The sequence below is a fragment of the Bos grunniens genome, chromosome 17 (assembly GCF_055505025.1).
Source record: "Bos grunniens cultivar Pamir isolate PY7600 chromosome 17, Bosgru_T2T1.0, whole genome shotgun sequence".
In the NCBI taxonomy this organism is placed as follows: Eukaryota; Metazoa; Chordata; class Mammalia; order Artiodactyla; family Bovidae; genus Bos; species Bos grunniens.
In genome coordinates, this window is record NC_141181.1 from 9,161,636 (window position 1) to 9,183,277 (window position 21,642).

General features: G+C 40.2%; 2 long non-coding RNA genes across 3 annotated transcripts in view; one reads left to right on the forward strand and one right to left on the reverse strand.

The window, feature by feature from the left end:
- The window catches only part of LOC147354994 (uncharacterized), a 398,573-nt gene that overhangs the window by 106,204 nt on the left and 270,727 nt on the right, over positions 1-21,642 (reverse strand). For both annotated transcript variants that reach the window (XR_015143929.1, XR_015143927.1), the window contains exon 4: positions 6,895-6,977. This is a non-coding gene — a long non-coding RNA (uncharacterized LOC147354994). The remainder of the gene's footprint in view (positions 1-6,894; positions 6,978-21,642) is intronic.
- Positions 1,146-19,331, forward strand: LOC147354995 (uncharacterized). Its single transcript, XR_015143931.1, has 3 exons — positions 1,146-1,392; positions 9,680-9,843; positions 17,011-19,331. It is a non-coding gene; the product is annotated as an uncharacterized LOC147354995 (long non-coding RNA).

Below are 21,642 nucleotides of genomic sequence, written 5' to 3' on the forward strand. Positions count from 1 at the left end.
GTCCTGTGAAGACAGAAGTACTGACTGGGAGAGCAAGATGGGAGTAACACAGTTTAGCCATGAGCCTGGGGCCACCAGAAACTAGAAATGCAGGCAAGGCCTTCTTAAGGCCTTCAGTGGGTCCATGGCCCTGCTGGCAGCTTGATTCTGGACTTCTAACCTCCAGAACTATGTGAGAGTACATTTCTGCTACTTGAACACCAAGTTTGTGGTCATTAGTCACAACACTGTGAAACTAAGAAAGAAAGAATTAAAGTGAAGTCGCTCAGTCGTGTCCAACTCGTTGCGACCCCATGGAATGTAGCCCACCAGGGTCCTCCATCCATGGGATTTTCCAGGCAAGAGTACTGGAGTGGGTTTCCATTTCCTATTCCAGGGGATCTTCCTGACCCAGGGATCGAACCGGGGTCTCCTTGTTGCAGGCAGATGCCTTACTGTCTGAGCCACCAGGGAAGCTAAGGCAGAAACTAAGGCAGATATTGTACGTTAGCTATCAGGCCTTTGCCCAGCAAGTTTAGTCCTGGTGGACCTGACTCCTATGCCCTTCTCCCCTGGTCTATCGTAATGAATCCAACACACCCTCCAGTGGAAGCCATCTGTGATATTCCTAGAAAAAATGGTATAGATGATTGCACTTGCAAAACAGAAATAAAAGTGTAGAGAATAAACATGGACGCCAAGGGGAAAAGACGGGTGGTGAGATAATTGGGAGATTAGGATTGACATGTATACATTATTGGTACTGTGGATAAAATAGATAATTAATAAGAACATACTGGATAGCACAGGGAACTTACTCAATGCTCTGTGGTGACCTAACTGGGAAGGAAATAAAAAAAGAGGGGATATATGTATACATGTAGGTATGTATACATATACATATGATTCATTTTGCTGTACAGCATTAACTAACACATTGTAAAGCCACTATAGCATTGTAAAGCAACTATACTCTATCAATAATTAATTTAAAAATTACTATAATCTATTTCTGGAGAAGGCAATGGCACCCCACTCCAGTACTCTTGCCTGGAAAATCCCGCGGGCAGAGGAGCCTGGTAGGCTACAGTGCATGGGGTCACTAAGAGTCAGACACGACTAAGCGACTTCACTTTCACTTTTTACTTTCATGCATTGGAGAAGGAAATGGCAACCCTCTCCAGTGTTCTTGCTTAGAGAGCCCCAGGGACGGGGGAGCCTGGTGGGCTGCCGTCTATGGGGTCGCACAGAGTTGGACATGACTGAAGCGACTTAGCAGCAGCAGCAGCAGCAGCAGAATCTATTTCACCTGACTCTCAGGGTAGCTTTCTGTCCACACCTCCTTACTATTTACAGCCAGAGAACTTCCCTAACAAGAAAAACTTCTCAGAAGGTCTAAGGTCTGCATTGTGGGTAAGTACTTAAGAATTGGTGATGTAACCTGAGATTCTTTGCTCTTAAAACTGCATATAAGGATAAGCTTCTGCCCTCTGATATATGCTGGTTTCAGCCAGTTAACAACAATCACGAGACATGTTATAGTTTTATTTTGGTACATGCTCTTCTGGTCACAGCAAAAACCAGGAAACAAAGTTTGTTCTTTCTAACCTTTGGCATCATTTAATATTACTGGGCACTCATCATGTGCATGTATTTATATAAGTAACATTTACTTAAATTTTAAGTCAATCAAATTTATTGAAACATTCAAAAGGAGAGTTCAATTTCATTCCACGGGTGCCAAATATTTATGATCTACCATTCATCTCCCTAATTAGCTTGTACAAACAAAGCAATTTGCTTAAAACAATAGATGACCAGATTGTCTTTCACATACTTTAAAGATAACTTATAGGAACACAGCCATGACTGTGCCTGGCAGAGAAGAGGTACTCGAGAAGTGTTAGAGCTGTTTTTTTCTGGATTAAAAAAGAAAATTAGCATTCAGAACAGCCCCTTTGAATTTAATCACTCATTTGCTTTCTGGTATTAGTTAATATGGATGTGGTTGAAACTATCATATCTTGAAGATGTTGAGTTTATTCACAATTGTCCTTGATTTTGAGCATCCAGAATGAATTGGTGATGTGGAAGTGGTGAGAATCTGTGGACATGATGGGGTCGCCCTGGGTGTGAGAATCACAATGAAAAGGAGTATCAAACCAAGCAAAATGAACCCCAGTTTGTAAAACACAAGATTTTACAAGAAATAAGGAAAGAAAGCAAGTGTCTTCCCAAAGGTAGCAATTCTGTAAAGGAAGAAATTAGATGGATATAACGGTTTAGATGTTAAGTTCTAAAGAAGATAATCAGAACTGACCAGAATTCAGTGAGGTTGAGATCCACAGCCTGTGTATTGAGCACCTTTAATGAACAAAACAGTGGGTGAAAGAGCCCTGGGCCACAGTTTAGAAAACTGTTAGAATCTCTTTGAGAAAAATAGAGAGAGGAATCTGAAGATTCTTTGTGTCTACTCATGATACAACTGACTGAACTCAGCTTTAAAAAGAAACCCCAGGGAGCAAAACTTTGGTATATTTATAAGTGTGCAGAGTACTGGGCCTGCATTTTTGACTACACATAGAAAGTCCCCAGTAAATGAGTATTTTTTGTGCACTTTATGTAACCTATGAATTAATAATATGTGAATAAATGGGCTGTAAAACCAAAGATAAATATCACACACAAAGAACCTAAAACAAAGCATATGTCAGAATGGCGGCATGAAGTCTAACATCCAGATATGAATTTAGAAACAAAACAAAAAAGCTAAGCAAAGATCACAAGAAAAAGAAGGCTTAATGGCTTAAATGGTACCTGAAAATAGAGGCAGAGTCCTTGGGGACAGTCCTCATTTTGGGGGAAGGCTCAAGTGATCAGGGAACCTAAATGAAAGCCAATCAGAGGGGCTGACTTGGATGGGAAAGGCCATGGAGTTAAGTTCTAGAAACTTGTTTACAGGACCCCTTCTTCAGACAATTTGTTAAGTATTCTCTAGTTTGACATTTGCATCAGTTATCTCACTTACAAGACGGAAAAAAAAAATTCTATGAAATGTGATGATATCAGAAAGCTGTGGGGGAAAAGAGAGGATTCAAGCACCAAATGATAGAAGCAAATTGAAAGTTACAGTGATGGGCCAGGTTGGCGTGTACAAACTTATACAAAGAATGTAAAGTTTTATATAGGGTTCAAAAAGGCAGGATAGTGATTCAGCTCCTAGAAATTTATGTTGCCATTTATTTTTCACTTGATCCTAAACTTATATAATGCAGGCGCGTGCACACACACACACACACAGTCATCTGAGTCTACATGTAAAAAAATATAATGCCAAAATTAAGTACTCTTTTCTTCTCTACTGGTTCATATTTTATAAGGTCTATTGTGTCCTATAGTGACTTCATTATGAAAGACCCTGAAGCAAGGAATTGGAAAGTTTTTGCCCAGAGGAGACATCAATTTAGGGTGTCAGTAGTGTCTTCAACCAGTTGAAGGCATAATATGGAGGAAGATTTGACTAATTGTATTATTAGAGAATATAGAAGACAATGGGCAAAAGTACAGGACATGGTTCAGTTATAATATAATGAATCATATTTTATCAGTGGCAATGTTCAGCAATAATCAGCCAACCTCAGGACGTGAGGATCTCTGCTGCTGCTGCTGCTAAGTCACCTCAGTCGTGTCCAACTCTGTGTGACCCCATAGACAGCAGCCCTCCAGGCTCCCCTGTCCCTAGGATTCTCCAGGCAAGAACACTGGAGTGGGTTGCCATTTCCTTCTCCAATGCAGGAAAGTGAAAAGTGAAAGGGAAGTCACTCAGTCATGTCCCACTCTTCGCAACCCCATAGACTGCAGCCCACCACGCTCCTCCATCCATGGGATTTTCCAGGCAAGAGTATTGGAGTGGGGTGAGGATCTCTAGCCGCTCCTAAGGGCTGGTTGACTATTGCCAATGAAGGAGCATGGATAATAGATTCTTTATGTTTTTTCCTCCTCTAAAGTAAATAGCACAGACAGTAGAAAAATCATGGAATCAGAAAAGCTTGTATCCCACATATATACCATCTCTGTAATGTCAGCTCTTTAAACCTCGATGAAAACTATTTTCAAATCTGCTTTACTGTTTTCAGGGAAATTAGATTAAATAACCTCTGTAAAGGACCCATCACAAAGTGGATGCAAAATAAATCTTGAAAATATATATATTTCTATGATAGTAATGATACAGTCTCTACAGAGGAAAACTGGCAAATTTCTTAAATATCTTCCACCAGATAGAAGAAAAGAAACACAGGAGAAATCTAGTGATATCCTTTTCACTTTCTGATCTGACCTCTAAAGCAAAACTACAGGTCAGCCTCTGAGGACCTTCTGATCCCCTCAGCAAGTGAAACTCCATCTGTAGAAAACATTTACTTGAATTAAAATAATTTCATAGATGAGTCAGCTTGCTGATGGAAAGAAAATCAAAACCAATAAATTAATTAAAATTCTAAAATCTAGGTTCAGACAAGTACTATAAGTCTACAGATATAAATATGCACAATTGCAAGCAGAGATTGTTTTTGCTTTACTGTTTCATTTTCCTTCAAGTATTATCTGAAGAAGGGGTCCTTTACAGAAAGAAAAATACTATCATTCTATCATTTAAAATACTCTTTAGAGGTTAACCCATGAAAGTTGATGCTTGATCAATAACTTTGGAAATTGCTTTACCTTTCAGCTTTCTCTTTACCAAAAAAAAAAAAAAAAAGGAGAGACTTTAGGTAGCTTAGTTTACAGACTAATTTTTTAAATTCATTAAATGTCCTTTAAGTGTTAGTGAATTATGAATTACAATTTAAAATTTGTATCTTTAAATGCAAGAGAAATTGTGCTGGGTCCTCATTATGAATTTACCCAACAAACCACAACTAAAATACTCATTAAAAAAGGCACTTATTCTACAGAGTAACTTCCTTGAACACAGTGCTAGGGGGAAAAAGAAAAGAAAAGGACGCTCTGGTGTAGACAGAGTGAAGAATATAGCTTTACTTAGAGAACTTGACAAAACAGCTCAAAATTATGCACAAAAATTATTTCAAAGACACTTCACATAAACTTCTTTTTTTCCTTTCAAGTTTGAGAGCAGATGAAAGACATTTGCTATACTAAAAGCAATAGCTTTCACCTGATCTGTGAACTCTGCCAACTTCAAGGATCTGGGAAAAACCAGTGCAATGAGCAGTGGTTCCTGGACAACAGGAGACGCGAAGCTTATGCAAAGATCTTAGAAACTTAATCCAAACAATGATCACCAGAGACAGGAGAACAGAAAGAAAATATGGAGGGAAGGTACAGGCGGGAAGGGGGCCTGGGAGGGAGGGGGGAAGAACAGGGACATTTGGTGATGAACCATATGTGCGTGGTTTGAAAGACATGACTGAATTGTTTTTGGTGCAGTATTATTCTGACATTTCGAATGAGGCAATTTTCCATTTCCATTAATGTACTGCCAAATAGAAGGGGAACTGTCGCGAATTAAAGACTAAAGAAAGCTGTTCCTCAAAGTTGTATTAAATCATTGCTGATGAACTCATTAAGATCAAATTAATGAGGTAAATTGTACTAGGATTAACCGGCAAGAAAACCCAAGCAAGATTATACAACTTCACTAACTCTAAGCAGCCCATTGTGAAGCCCTGTCAGCACATAATGGGCACGTGAGAGCTCTTTCTTACTCTCTGTAAATCTCTCAGTCTCCTCCGAAAGGACTCGGGATTACCTGAGATGAGAACAAACGTGAAGCTCCTAACAACCAGAAGACATTAGAGAAAATAACCCCCCATACTCACCTCCCCCAAATTTCAAATAGGAAAACAAGCTAAAAGTTGCCTACTTTGAAGTAAGATAAGAAGCAGAGGCAAATTGTCTGTGATCTAGACAGAGGATGAGATATTTGGATGGCAACACCGATTCAATGGACATGAGTTTGAGCAAACTCCCGGAGATGGAGAAGGACAGAAGCCTGATGTGCTACAATCCATGGGGTCGCACAGAGCCGGACATGACTTAGCAACTGAACAACAACAGACTATGCATTTATCACACCCACCTCCACATTAGACCCCCAATCTAATCTCAGGAGAGAAGATCATTATAACTGTACACATGCGTCTTCTCATTTTACTGGAAGTAGACATGATTGCCTCCCTCAATTGAGGGTGGAAGATCCTCTCTGTGATCTTTAGTTCAGTTCAGTCGCTCAGTAGTGTCCGACTCTTTGCGACCCCATGAATCGCAGCGTGCCAGGCCTCCTTGTCCATCACCATCTCCCGGAGTTCACTCAAACTCATGTCCATCAAGTTGGTGATGCCATCCAGCCATCTCATCCTCTGTCATCCCCTTCTTCTCTTGCCCCCAGTCCCTCCCAGCATCAGAGTCTTTTCCAGTGAGTCAACTCTTCACATGAGGTGGCCAAAGTACTGGAGTTTCAGCTTTAGCATCATTCCTTCCAAAGAACACCCAGAGCTGATCTCCTTCAGAATGGACTGGTTGGATCTCCTTACAGTCCAAGGGACTCTCAAGAGTCTTCTCCAACACCACAGCTCAAAAGCATCAATTCTTCAGTGCTTGGCTTTCAGTCCCCTCTAATTAATTTCATGTTTCAGATGGAGGATCTGAAAAATTATTTTTAAAGCTTCCAAAATCCTCCAAGATTAGAAGCTATTTATAGTAATATAATCAGTTACAGAACAACTCAGACTTTTCATCTCTATACTATTCTCAGCATTAGAGTTCTAAGGGTTGAAGACAGCTGGGAAAAAACAACTAGCCAACCAACTAACAAAAAGGCAGTAACAATAAGCTCCATAATTTTCCAGTGGCCACACTCTACATCTTACCTTGAGTCCACAGTCTAGAACTCACCATTAAAGTCTGGGTAACTTTTTATATGATGATGTTGTGTCCTCTCATGATACATTCATCACTGGTATTTTGATGTCTTCTTGCTGCCATGGAAAGTAGAGACTCAAGTCAGAACTCCAAATGGCTAGTCCAAGACCATCTCCTTTCTCCTCCCAATGGTATCTCCAGTATCTAGCAGGGTGTTTAGCAAGTCAGTTCAGTTCAGTTCAGTCACTCAGTCATGTCTGACTCTTTGTGACCCCATGAATCACAGCACGCCAGGCCTCCCTGTCCATCACCAACTCCTGGAATTCACTCAAACTCAAGTCCATTGAGTCATGATGCTATCCAGCTATCTCATCCTCTGTCATCCCCTTTTTCTCCTGCCCCCAATCCCTCCAAGCATCAGAGTCTTTTCCAATGAATCAACTCTTCACATGAGGTGGCCAAAGTACTGGAGTTTCAGCTTTAGCATCATTCCTTCCAAAGAACACCCAGGACTGATCTCCTTTAGAATGGACTGGTTGGATCTTTTTTGCAGTCCAAAGGACTCTCAAGAGTTTTCTCCAATGTCATATTTCAAAAGCATCAATTCTTCGGGGCTCAGCTTTCTTCACAGTCCAACTCTCACATCCATACATGACCACAGGAAAAACCATAGCCTTGACTACACAGACCTTTGTTGGCAAAGTAATGTCTCTGCTTCCGAATATGCTATCTAGCTTGTCATAACTTTCCTTCCAAGGAGTAAGCGTCTTTTAATTTCATGGCTGCAGTCACCATCTGCAGTGATTTTGGAGCCCCAAAAAATAAAGTCTGACACTGTTTCCACTGTTTCCCCGTCTATTTCCCATGAAGTGATGGGACCAGATATGAGGCACATAATGAGTGCTTTTTTAAAATGGAGGAATGAATAACAATATTATGTACTTAATTGTAGAATTCTTCCCACATATCAACAGTCATTTAAAATTTCTAGAAATACTGGTTCTCACTTGGGATTTAGATATAACAGAATCATGTCTTAGATGAAAATTAATCAGCTGATTTTTCTCTTTTTTTTCAGTCATTAAAGTCCAGCTTCCCCAAAATGTTTCCGTCAGAGTATGTTGTTATATGGTTTTTAAATTTTCAACTGAAATTCAGTTCAATTTGTATATAAAATCCTGTTTTAAAAGTAAAATTTCAAAAAAAAATAAATAAATAAAAATAAAATTTCATTTGGGTTCAATGTAAATGACTGGGTCATTCATATTTATATAGCATTTTTTAAATTGTATTTTATTTTTAAACTTTACATAATTGTATTAGTTTTGCCAAATATCAAAATCAATCCACCACAGGTATACATGTAGCATTTTTAATCTCATGATCCTAATGTCCATTTACATTTGTGTTCCAACATAGGGCAGGATGGAATTATTGTTCCCATATTACAGACACTGAAATAAATACCTGTAAATATGACTAGCCCACCAGGCTCCTCTGTCCATGAGATTTCCCAGGCAAGAACACTGGAGTGGGTTGCCATTCCCTTCTCCAGGGGATCTTCCTGACCCAGAGATTGAACCTGGGTCTCCTGCATTGCAGGCAGATTCTTTACCTACTGAACCACCTGGGAAGCCCCCAAATATATAATATTCAGTAAATCACCAAGTCAGGTAAATTTGAAACTCAGGATCAAATCCATTATTCTTTTTCCAACTAGTCACAACATATGCAACCTCTTTTTTCTTAAAATTTTAATTTTCTATTGTAATTTAGTTTCCTTCATAAAGCATCTAACTTCTGCTTGCTGTGCTGTGCTCAGTAGTGTCCAACTTTTTATGACCCCATGGACTGTACCCCACCAGGCTCCTCTGTCCATGGGGATTCTCCAGGCAAGAACACTGGCGTGGGTTGCCATGCCTTCCTCCAGGGAATGTTCCCAACCCAGGGATCGAACCCAAGTCTCCTGCATTGCAGGTGGATTCTTTACCATTTGAGCCAACAGGGAAGCCCAAAAATGCTGGGGTGGGTAGCCTATCCATTCTCCTGCAGAACTTCCCAACCCAGGAATTGAACCAAGGTCTTCTGCATTGCAGGCAAATTCTTTACTAGTTGAGCTACCAGGGAAGCCCCTAACTTCTGTTTACTACACTTTAAATGAAAATGTTCAGATAAATTGTTCCACCTATTCCAAGGTCATTCAATATGGCCAGTTGCTGTTAAACCAGTGCTAAATAAGTTCTGTTGAAGTCAACTGGAACCCAAGAAAGGCATTTGCTGTAAAGTCTGAAGTCAGTGTAGGTCTCTGACTCAAAGCTGTAGCCACTTTAGAACAATTAAAAGGATTACTGAATGCTGGCAAGGGAATGCCACCTAGCCCTTTCCATTTGAAAGACTGTAACATGGAAAATGATTTTGTCTAGACATTGTTACCTCAAATTGTTTATAAACACTAAATTCAATATATTATAAACAAAATGTATGAAATAAAGATGAACTACCTTTGACTTTTAAATCAGACAATTCCGTTTGTTTTTGCAATCTTTCATGGCTGCAGCTTACTGACCTGATGATTATACCCACAGAAAAAGTGACCTTACCAAAAGAGACAATTCCAGAGAAGAAACCTAAAAAAATCTCGTTTGCTTTGTTTTGTTTGTTGGTTGTTATTTTTCAAAGTATTTTTTAATCATTTGTTTTATAGATGAACCAAAAACTTTGGCTGAAACAAAAACTAAATCAACTTGCTTGAAAATGTTCTGGTCTAAGGGGGCATTTTCCCAGGTTCATTCCTTTTTTTTTTTTTTTTTTGCACAAGGTCAGACCTCCTATTGAATGTTGTTTCCCGAAATGAGGATGCTTCATTTGTAATCCAAGTAAAGTCACCAAGGACCATAAATAGCTTCCTGACCTCACTGGAGCTGAGCTCCATGCTCTGTTAGCTGGCTAAGCAGAGCATAGTGAAGGCCCATCTAACCCTGGGTATGTACACTTCCAATGATTTCTACCTGCATTCATGCTTATGAGGCTCACCAAAATACGAAAGGAGTATCCCCTTTTCTGTCCTCTGGCTTTAGAAATGGCTTTTTCATCAGTATAATGCTATACTTAGAACTTTTTCCAATGATCCCTTTATGCTTTCTTCCCTGATTTACATTGACATCTACTTACTTTACCATAATACCATTCACAGTTTTAACAAAATGAAGATGTTAGAATCAGATTGTTTTTATTTAAGAATAGATTTTGCTTGTAAATAGCATGAGATGGACAACTTCATTTGCACATGATTCTCTATCTGCCCTATGAATGCAGAAAGACCTTCCTTCTAATTCTGGACTTGCATTTTATAAATTTAAGAATTTAAAAGAATCAGTTTCATCTTTGTGGTAGCTTAACAATGACAATTTTCCCAATGAAGTACATTAGTAAAAAATATCCAAGGAGAAGCTTGTGTATGCTCAGCAGCTGCAGTCTTGTCTGGCTCTTTCTGTGGCCCACCAGGCTCCTCTGTCCATGGGATTCTCCAGGCAAGAATACTGGAGTGCGTCCTCCTCCAGGGAATTTTCCAAACCCAGGGATCAAGGAGAAGCTTATGTCAACTCAATTCGCCCCTGACAATTTTAGTGTCTCCTAGACCTTTCATGCCGATTGCCATAGCTTGCTTTCCAATATGATAATACTCTATAGTCTTTCTACTTAAATCTCACCACCTACCTCTTCAAAATACTCTTTAAAAATATATTTGTTTATTTGGCTTCACTGGTTCTTAGTTTTAGCATGTGTGATCTAGTTCCCTGACCAGATATCAAACCTGGGCCCCCTGCTTTAGGAGCATGGAGTGCCGGCTACTGGACCCCCTGAAAATTCCCATCAAAATATTCTTGAGTATTCTCACTAATTATAGGAGACCTTTTTATTCTTCTTCTTATATAGTTTGCTTTGGCAAGTCATAGCTATTTCTTCATAACTGATTATCATGTTTGATAGGATCTAAATTTGAACTTCTTTACCGAAAAATATATTTCCTCTAATTTCATGCTTGGGGAATTTTGTTTTATTTTCTACATAAGTTGCTATAACCTTAAGGTAAGTTCAGCACACAATTTCCTGTCTGGCACCTGTCCAAGTACAAACATTCCCATTGGGAGGCATCCCTATGAGGGGCACTGCAGCTTGACACCTCACCACCTCAGATTGATGAATCTTTTTTCAGACATTTATTCATGTCTCTTGATAACTGCCACTAAATTCTTTTCCTCAGACTTGGCTTGTCTTACAGCAAGACAACTCCACACCCAATTCTCTAGCTGCAACCTCTATGTCTTCTAATCAGTACATACTATCTCTGCTAAAATAAATCTCTTGGATTTAACATTTAGTTCCTTCCCCAAATCCTTGCATTATCTTTCCGAAGCTTTCCCCAAGTGACACGACAGATACAAGTGAAGTTACATTCTGCCTTGTATGTGCAACCCACTTTCATGTACTATCTTCCCAAGTGCCATTTGCATACTTGTGTGTTTCTGTCTTTCATATTTGCCCCATAGCCATAGAGACATGAAAGTAACAACCTCAGAGATAGGCAAACTGACCTCACTAATTGTTCATTACTGCTAAGCATAGTGATATTGAATTACATTGCATCTCCTTCTTTTAGCTCCTCTAAAATTCAAGGCTTTGTCCTTTAAACAACATTCTCCTCCCATCTCTCGCTCTAGACACCTTTCCATGAGTAACACATTCAATTCAGAACCCAGGCTAACTCTTTCAGAACATACTAGTGATGGACCCGGGAAGCTTATTCTGTATCCAGAAGTTATCTTAAAGGAAGGAGATAAGAATGCTGAATGCATAGTTGTTGGTGTCAGAGAAAGTCAAGTTTGAATCTGTTTTGTTACTTAAGTATTGTGCAAACAACTTAAGCATTCTGTCCTTCAATTTCTCCATCTATAAAGTGAAGATAATAATAAAGCTGAAAGTGAAAATATTAGTCACTCAGCCTTGTGTGACTCTTTGCAAACACATGGACTGTAGCCTGCCAGGCTCCTCTGTCCATGGGATTATTCAGGCAAGAATACTGGAGTGGGTTGTCATTTCCTTCTCCGGGGAATCTTCCCAACCCAGGGATCACACCCAGGTCTCCTGCATTGCAGGAAGACTCTTCACTGTCTGAACCACAGGGGAAGCCCAATAATAAAGCTATCCTATTGCTATTTACAACAACATGGATAAACCTTAAGGGCATTATGCTAAGTGAAATAAGTCAGAGAAAGACAAACAACATTACATAATCTCTCATTAAGTGGAATCTTTAAAAAACAAACAAGCTCATAGATATAGAGAACAGATCAAGGGGGAAAAATCTTTTTTAAATAAAAAATAAAATAAATAAATCTATCTTATATACTGCTATTTTGCATATGAAGCATATTTAGTATAATACCCTCCATAAAATAAGTATAAAAACTACCAATAGAATTTCACATACTGCATTTGAGCATCTACTATGGATCTAAAATCAGATTATATTTTAGGGTTAAATAAAATATTATGACCAAGAATGTTCCAAAAGGAATTTTCTTAATATGTCTATGTTAATAATCAGAATATCATGGAAAACTTCATAGTTGAAAGCAGCTCAGAGAGACGAATTAGGGCTTCCCAGGTGGCACTAGTGGTAAAGGTCTCCTGGCCAATTCAGGGGTTCTTTCCCTGCACTGGGAGGATCCCCTGGAGGAGGGCATGGCAACCCACTCCAGTATTCTTACCTGGAGAATCTCATGGACAGAGGAGCCAGGCGGGCTGCAGCCCATGGGGCCGCAGAGTTGGACACGACGGAAGTGACTGAGCACACAGGCAGGCAGGGAGATGAATCAGCTGTTTGAGGCCTCACGGTAGGTTTGTTACAGTCTTGGACAGGAACTCAGAGTAACTGACTTCTAGCTAAGTGTGCTTTTCTTATACAGAATGAGAGGTGATCAACTCTTCTCTGAGAATTAGTCCTACTTCTCATTTAGGGGGAAAAAAAAACCCAACACATTTTTTTGGGGAAATACAAGTAATTCTGAATCCTTAACTCAGAAAGTCAACTGAGCTGCTTTAAGAAGAAAAATGGTCACATTTGAAGGTAAATGGCCCATCAGCTGCCAAGACAACTTCAGCTAAAACCAATGTCTATGGTCCGGAAAAGTGCTCTACTATACCTCCTCTTCTCAGCACAGACCTCGGTCTCATAACAGTTATTTCTTCTCATTGAACTTTTCCTTTGTTGTTATTACTGAGCATTGTAATTAAACATTCTTCCTGAATCTGCCTGGCAGCTGCCACTGTGTTCTAAGGAACCATTCATAGCCCTGGGCATTATTATCCTAATCCTCTATTATAAAGAAAAATACTTTATGCCAAAAATCAGATACAAATACTGAAAAGACTTAACATTTTGTTTTATTAGATTGAGTATTAATGGACATTTTGGGGTTGGGGATGGGTCCAATTCTTTAAGACACTAGGACCTCTGTTAGATTAAAATAAGCTCGCAATTTTGAGTTCTACTTGAGTTATATTCAGCTTATGTGTTAACTTCAACATAGCTTGGGAAGCATTCACTGAACTGAATATTCATATGGTGTGCATGATACAGACACTGAACCCAATTTAGTAAATGAATACTTGTAATTTCACCAAATCCCCGCTGAGAGATTATTATGCAGATTTATGAGGGAATATCACTGAAGCAATTCTTGGCTATGTCTTCAGTCACCAAGGATTCAAAGTATGTAAACCTCACAAAATTTCCAGTGTATTCACTGCTACCAGTATCATCTTCTGAACTTTTCTGACATTACCTCTCACTCTCTGTCTCATTTCTAATTTTCCCTTCGATATTCTTGCCCTTGAGCAAAGAGCCAGCATCATAACACCTACGAGCACTGCCAAGTTCCTCCTGACAATATCCTGGCTGCCATAATGCCAGCAATCTGTTCCAATCCTGTCACTGCAAAATCTCATTAAAGGCAAAAGGATGCCCGAACACAAGTTATAGGTACACAGTAAGAGCAGGCTCGTGTTTCATGTTTCCAGGAGTGGCTGTGCCCAGTGCCGAGGGCCCCTAATGTCTCTCAAGAAGTCACATATTGGCAAAGAGTCAGCCTCAGAGAGCAAAAGTTGCACAAACTGCAGAGTAGAGACGTATTCCCCTTGAAGGATGTCTAACAGGTCCTAGTGATCAGGTTCTGAACCAGCACATTTTCCCAAAAGCATGTGCAAAGGGAGATATTCCACAGGCTGGTTGAATAATACCAGAAGTGCACACTAGGAGACCTGGATTCTGAGTTAAGCCCCATGATTAATTATCTCTTGGTCACCCTAGAAGAGTCACTTAAATTCTCTGCACCTCACATTCCCAGGCTATTGGAATATCTGGTCTTCAATTTGATGAGGATTTTATACAATTTACAAGTGAGGAAAAAGACCTCATAATTTTATAAATGACAAACCCCTACTCATACTACAAATTAATAGGAGATCCAGAAATGTGTAGTTCCAAGAACACCAGCTCATGAAATGACAAACACTTAAGTCTGTGCAATAGTTCAGATCTTAAAAAGTGATCATTGTGTCTCTGTGAATGTCCATTGCAAGTTTATAGAAAACTCCAAATAACCAGGGCAAATCTCTTCATTATAACGGGCAGAATTGTCTTACTAATATCCACTTCTCTAGCCTTACTTCTTTCTGCATCCTACTGGAATTCTCTTTTTCTGGGATTAAAACCTAAAAGATATTTCTGTAGCAATATATACCATGACACAGTGTTACAGTTAACAGTTTGGGCTTTGGACTGAAGCAGCTTATAGTTCTAATCTCAGCTTCCTTACTGTCTTAACTTCTTTAAGTCTAAATCATACTAGTAGCAACCTCTTTGGGTAGATGTGAAAATTAACAAGATATTGAAAGTAAAGTCCTCAGCACTGGGCTTGGTACTTAGAAACACTTAATAACCTTCAGTTCGTCTTCTTCTTTTTCTTCTTCTTATTACCTCAAAGAAACTCTATGCCAATCTTTGGGAAAATTGTGAGGTACTATTCGTCTAAGAATAACCCTTGGGGAAAAGGGTTGAAGACAAATGAGACAGAAGTTTTTTTTTTTTTTTTTTTTTTTTACTGGCTTTATATATTGGGCTGTCCAAAAAGTTCAACTGGGTTTTTCTATAAGATGTTATGGAAAACTCTGAATTAACTTTTTGGCCAATGTGGTGCATAGCTGTGTAAGATTGAATGAGCCATTTAACTTTTCACAGTTTGTTTCTTCAATTACAAAACAGAGAAAATAACACTGATGTTTATGTGAAGATGAACTGAAGTAGTACTAATACCTATGAAAGAACACACCCAGAAAAACTTTTGGGTCAACTGAAGTGGACAATGGGGCCCCAATACAAGGACCAGAACTTAGACCCATATTCATAGGGGTGCAGTCAGCAGTCAGGGCTACAGAGTCCTGCAGGGCCTACCAAAAAGGAGCAAAAACACTCTGACTGCAATCAATCATAATAACTAGGCCTTTGTTAATCAACATGTGGTTCAGAAACCAGTAGCATCAGCCTCACCTGGAAATCTGTTCGAAATGCAGAATCTCAGGTCATACCCCAGACTTATAGAGTTCAAAACTGTCAATTTAATAAGTTCCCTGGGTGACTCGTCTCCTGTGCATATTAAAGTTTGAGAAATCTGAAAAAAAATTGGTATAGATGATCTTACTTATAAAGCACAGATATAGAAAACAAACGTATGGATACTGAGGGGGGAAAGGGGGATGAGCTAAATTGGAAAATTGGGATTGACATAAATACACTACTGACATTGTGTATAAAATAGATAACTCATGAGGATCTACTGTATAGCTCAAGGAATCCTACTCAGTGCTCTGTGGTGACCTAAATGGAAAGGAAACTCAAAAAAGAAGGGATACATTTATACATATAGCTGATCCATTTTGCTGGAGAGTAGGAACTAACATGACATTGTAAAGCAACTACACTCCAGTAAAAATTAAAAGAGGAAAAAGGTTTGGGAAACACTTTCCTAGACCATCTATAAACTATAGTCTATACAAGCAAAAGATAGGTAGGAAAAAAAGACAAGGGAATCTTTCAGTAGAGTTGTCAGCTCATTTCGGGGAGGGGGCGTGGCATGACGTTGGGTTTTTGTTTCTCCCACCAAGGGGTTTGGGGCTTCCCAGGTGACTGGGAGGTAAGGAATCTACCTGCCAATGCAGGAGACACAGGAGCTGTGAGTTCAGTCCTTGGGTCAGGAACACTCTCTGGAGGAGGAAATGGCAACCCACTGTAGTGTTCTTGCCTGGAGAATCCCATGGACAGAGGAGCCTGGCAGCCTACAGTCCATGGGGTTGCAAAGAGCTGGACAGGAGTTTTAACTAAGTTGGGGGAGGGTTAGGTAGATGGGGCACGCTATGAATGTTGTGTTCCCCCAACACTCGTATGTTGAAACCTAATCCCTAGTGCAATGTTATTTGGAAGTGGAGCTCTCGGGAGTTGAACAGGTCACAAATGGGATTAGTGCCCTTATAAAAAAGATCCAGAGAGTTACTTCACCCATTCTAGCACAGGAGGACGCAGTGAAAAGACAGAGTCTATGACCCTCACCAGACACCAGATTTACAGGTGCCTTGATCTTGGTCTTTTCAGCCCCGAGAATGGTGAGAAATAAAATTCTGCCACCTGTAAGTCACCCAGTCTGTGGGGTTTTGTTACAGCAGCCCAAACAGACTAAATGAGCATCAGATGAATCATTTGAGACAATGAGGGGTTTCTTCAAGAAGGGGGAGTTGGCATTTGGATAGCTAACTTTTTGGTCAATTTGTGATTGCCTGACACAAGAAAGAAGAAATTGGAGATAGCAGAGTAGACAGAGAAGCAGCAGCCAAGAGGGCAACCTGCATACCTTACATTCTAAGGGCCAGACGCCTGAGTGTCCGTACGCCAGGCAGCACTGCTGGAGACAAGTCAGGTTGGAGCTGCCCGATTTGCCTTAGATTTCCTAGTTCTAGAAACACCAAACTGATGACTTGACCCACCATGTCCTGTTTCATCAGTAAAACCTCCTCGCCTCTCTTCTTGTTTTGCAGACGGAAAGACAGGCTGCGAGTGTACAGTGTTCCAGGAGAAGCAGGACTTGGAAAGACCTGGGAGCATTTTCCACTGGGACTTTGCCTCTGAATGTGAGGAGGTCATGCTGACTTCCTCTGAGTTTTCTTACTTTGTTATGTTTGCTCATTTCCAAGATCTCTAGCTTGCTCTCCCTATGCTGAAAGAGGACACTCTTAGAGCTGAGGCCATGTTTTGGTTTTAATTGGCAGTCTCATCCCACCTGGCCCAATGTCTTAGGCACGTGTGTGTGCATGCTCGGCCGTGTCTGACTCTTTGCGACCCCATGGACTATAGCCCGCCAGGCTCCTCTGTCAATAGAATTCTCCAGGTAAGAATACTGGAGTGGGTTGCCATTTCCTCCTCCAGGGCATCTTCCTGCCCCAGGGATCTAACCCAAGTCTCCTACATCTCCTGCATTGACAAGAGGATTCTTTACCAATGAGCCACCTGGGAAGCCCATCTTAGGCATACTAGAGGCTAAGTCAGTGTGAATTGAATTGAATTCTTAAGTATGTGAAAACATTAAAACTTTGAAAGTTCACATGACCCTGCCCTAAAACTAATAAAGATCAGTATAAACATATAGAGGGTGGAGAATAAAAAGAGAAAGAGTTTATTATAGAGTAAGAGCGCAAATAACATTTTTATAAGGTTTTTTTATGTGGACCATTTTTACATTTTTTATTTTTATTTTATTTTATTGAATTTCTTACAACATTGTATTATGCTTTAGTTTTTTGGCCATGAGGCATGTGGGATCCTCGCTCCCCAACCAAGGATGGAACCCACTCCCTGTGCATTGGAAGGCAAAGTCTTAACCACTGGCCTCCAGGCAAGTCCCCAGCAATTAACATTTTTATTCATGTAAAGTATTTTAGTTTCTTCTTTTTGCAACCACAATTTGGTTCTATGTCTTGGGCGTTTAAAAGCTGAATACTTTAACATCATCGAGTTATGTCTTTGCTCTCTGACTTATGTGCAGGCAAACACATCTAGTATGAAGAACTCAGGTACATAAATGAAGGGATTCTGCATTTTTACAGGGTCTCCATCACCCACTTCTTGTGTTTCCTTGCAAATCACAAAGTCTAAATTTTGAATTAAAAATACAAAGGAAGGAATGAAACTTGGGCTCTATAGAAATAGTTACAATAACCTTTAGATAACAGCCCTTTAATCAACCTAAGTCATGTTGACCTGCCTTCTGATACATCATCTCCAGGAGTATGTACCCAGGAGGACTGGCATGAATCAGAGACAAGCCACAAAATTCACTCCGCATGACACCACTAGGAAGCATTTCCAAGTCTGTGGGGGCATAGGAAATACACACTTCATTTTTAACTACTGTATTTTTTCCACAGTTCCCTTTCTTTCTACAGGAAATCGTCACTTCCACAACCTCACTCTCTTTTGGAACTGTCCCTGACCAGCATCCCACAATAAAATAGTAAGAACAGAATGGATATATTTGTATTCTATTTTTTCCTACTCTCCAGACGGGAGTTGCTCTTTCTCCAGTAATTTCAGAACATGTCCCTGATAGTTCCTCTCCCTCCTTTGTATTAACTCTGCTGTGTGATGGGGTGAGTATGATGAGCTGGTAGAGAGGAAGGAGACATGGAAAGCACCCAGCAAGTTGCTCCCAGTTCCTCTCTGCTGCCGCTGCTGCTGCTAAGTCGCTTCAGTCGTGTCCGACTCTGTGCGACCCCATAGACAGCAGTCCACCAGGCTCCGCCGTCCCTGGGATTCTCCAGGCAAGAACACTGGAGTGGGTTGCCATTTCCTTCTCCAATGCATGAAAGTGAAAAGTGAATGGGAAGTTGCTCAGTTGTGTCCAACTCTTAGCGACCCCATGGACTGCAGCCCACCAGGCTCCTCCATCTAGCCACCTTCAACTCAGCATTACAAAGAAACAGAAAGTGCTTCACTTCAAAATGACAACAGCCTACTTGTTTCACACTGCATCTTCTGTCCAGCCCACCCTGCCCGGCCTCTGCTAATGACTCTCAGACTTTCAGAGCTTGTTTTCAAGAGATCTTGTCATGCTTACACACTTTGCTAAATACCACATGGATTCCTGCCCTGAGGGTCACTTCACTAACCAAATGAGAAGCAATCACCTGAAACAAAAGAGTGTTTGAAGCATGGGACAAAAGGGACTCAGGGATGTCCATAATGAAAGGTATATGATTTATACATCTAGGGACACCGGACACACACACGACTTCTTGGATATGTGTAAGAAACCAATGAAAAGGAGACAAAGGAGCAAACACATTATACTTCAAAAAAGGAGAGAATGGTGAGAAATTTTTAAAAGAGCTTATAAGCAGAATATTTAAAAATTATTCAAATGAGCATTTACAAAACAGAAACGTACAAATGGGAGAAGGGGGAAAGGGATAGTTAGGGAGTTTGGGTGGACATGTAAATACTGCTATATTTAAAACAGATAACCAACAAGGACCTGGAACTCTGCTCAATATTATGTAACAACTCAAATGGGAAAAGATCTTAAAAAAGAACAGGTACATGTATATGTAAATAAATAAATTAAATTAAGTACAATAAAAAAGTCATCATACCTACCACAAAAAGAGCAATGAAGTGGGATTAATAAAATGTCAGTGAAGTGAAGTTGCTCAGTCATATCCGACTCTTTGCGATCCCATGAACTGTAGCCTACCAGGCTCCTCCATCCATGGAATTTTCCAGGCAAGAGTACTGGAGTGGATCGCCATTTCCTAATTAGTTAAAAAATGAGCACTTAAACATAGTGTCCTTGGTCTAAAGAAAATTGGTACTAAGTGATGGAAAACAGTAGAATGGGAGGAAAAAAAGAGAAAAGAAACAACCATTTTAACCTGGGATATTTATTTGTGCTTTTATTATTGACATTTTTTTCTTCACTTCTAGAATCCAACCAGAATGAATCAGCAGACAAACCTGAACTCAAAGACAGTCTACAAAATAACGGACTTGTCATCTTCAAAAGTGTCAAGCCCATCAGAGTGAAAGAAAGACTGAGAAATGTCCAGATCAAAGACAACTAGAGCGATATGACTCTTGAATGCAAAGCACAATCTAATAGTTTCTTTTGTACACATGATAATACCGGGACAACGAGCCCAAGGTAAGAAGGTCTATCAGTTCAGTTCAGTTCAGTCGCTCAGTCGTGTCCGACTCTTTGCGACCCCATGAATCGCAGCACGCCAGGACTCTCTGTCCATCACCAACTTCCGGAGTTCACCCAAACTCACATCCATTGAGTCTGTGATGCCATCCAGCCATCTCATCCTCTGTCATCCCCTTCTCCTGCCCCCAATCCCTCCCAGCATCAGAGTCTTTTCCAATGAGTCAGCTCTTCGCGTGAGGTGGCCAAAGTCCTGGAGTTTCAGCTTCAGCATCATTCCTTCCAAAGAACACCCAGGACTGATCTCCTTCAGAATGGACTGGTTGGATCTCCTTGCAGTCCAAGGGACTCTCAGGAGTCTTCTCCAATACCACAGTTCAAAAGCATCAATTCTTCGACGCTCAGCTTTCTTCACAGTCCAACTCTCACATCCATTCATGACTACTGGAAAAACCATAGCCTTGACTAGATGGACCCTTGTTGGCAAAGTAATGTCTCTGCTTTTCAATATGCTATCTAGGTTGGTCATAACTGTCCTTCCAAGGAGTAAGCGTCTTTAAATTTCATGGCTGCCATTACCATCTGCAGTGATTTTGGAGCCCAGAAAAATAAAGTCTGACACTGTTCCCACTGTTTCCCTATCTATTTCCCATGAAGTGATGGGACCAGATGCCATGATCTTAGTTTTCTGAATGTTGAGCTTTAAGCCAACTTTTTCACTCTCCTCTTTCACTTTCCTCAAGAGGCTTTTGAGTTCCTCTTCACTTTCTGCCATAAGGGTGGTGTCTTCTGCATATCTGAGGTTATTGATATTTCTCCCGGCAATCAAGAAGGTCTATAGGTAGCATTATTGTGACCTTGTTACCTAAGCTTACTATTTACATTTTGGTTATGTAAGAGAATGTCCTGAGTTTTAGGAAGCACACAGTGAAGCATTTAGAGATAAAAGGTACTGTATCAGCAGCTCTGATGAAATTCAGAAAAATTATGCATTGAAATAGATAGATATATTAATAGATATAGATATATCTGTACATGCATAGAAAAAAAGAAAGAGAAGGAAAATAAAATGTTAGTAATTGGGTGAACTGTATATTAGAGTTCTATATATCATGTGGGTAACTTTTCTGTATGTCTGAAGTTATATAAAAAGTTGAGAGTAAAAATAGGAGAGAAACAAACATCTTACACTCCCCTTTTCAGTTTTCTAGCAGCTGCTGTTGGAAGTTTCAGGAAGCACAGAGAAACTCAAAGTTCCAGTCTTACCTTCTACCCAGGACCTAAACTGTACAACCATAGCAAGGGTTGAAAGTTGATTAGCAACACGTGCCAGAGATATGCAAAAATTGCAACAACAACAACAAAATCCAGTCATCTCTCTACTCCAGAAGGTGGGGTGGGGGATGGTGGGGAGAAGCAGAGGGTGGGGGAGATGGGGGAGCCGAAAGGATGTTTCCTGTTCTGATCAGACTCA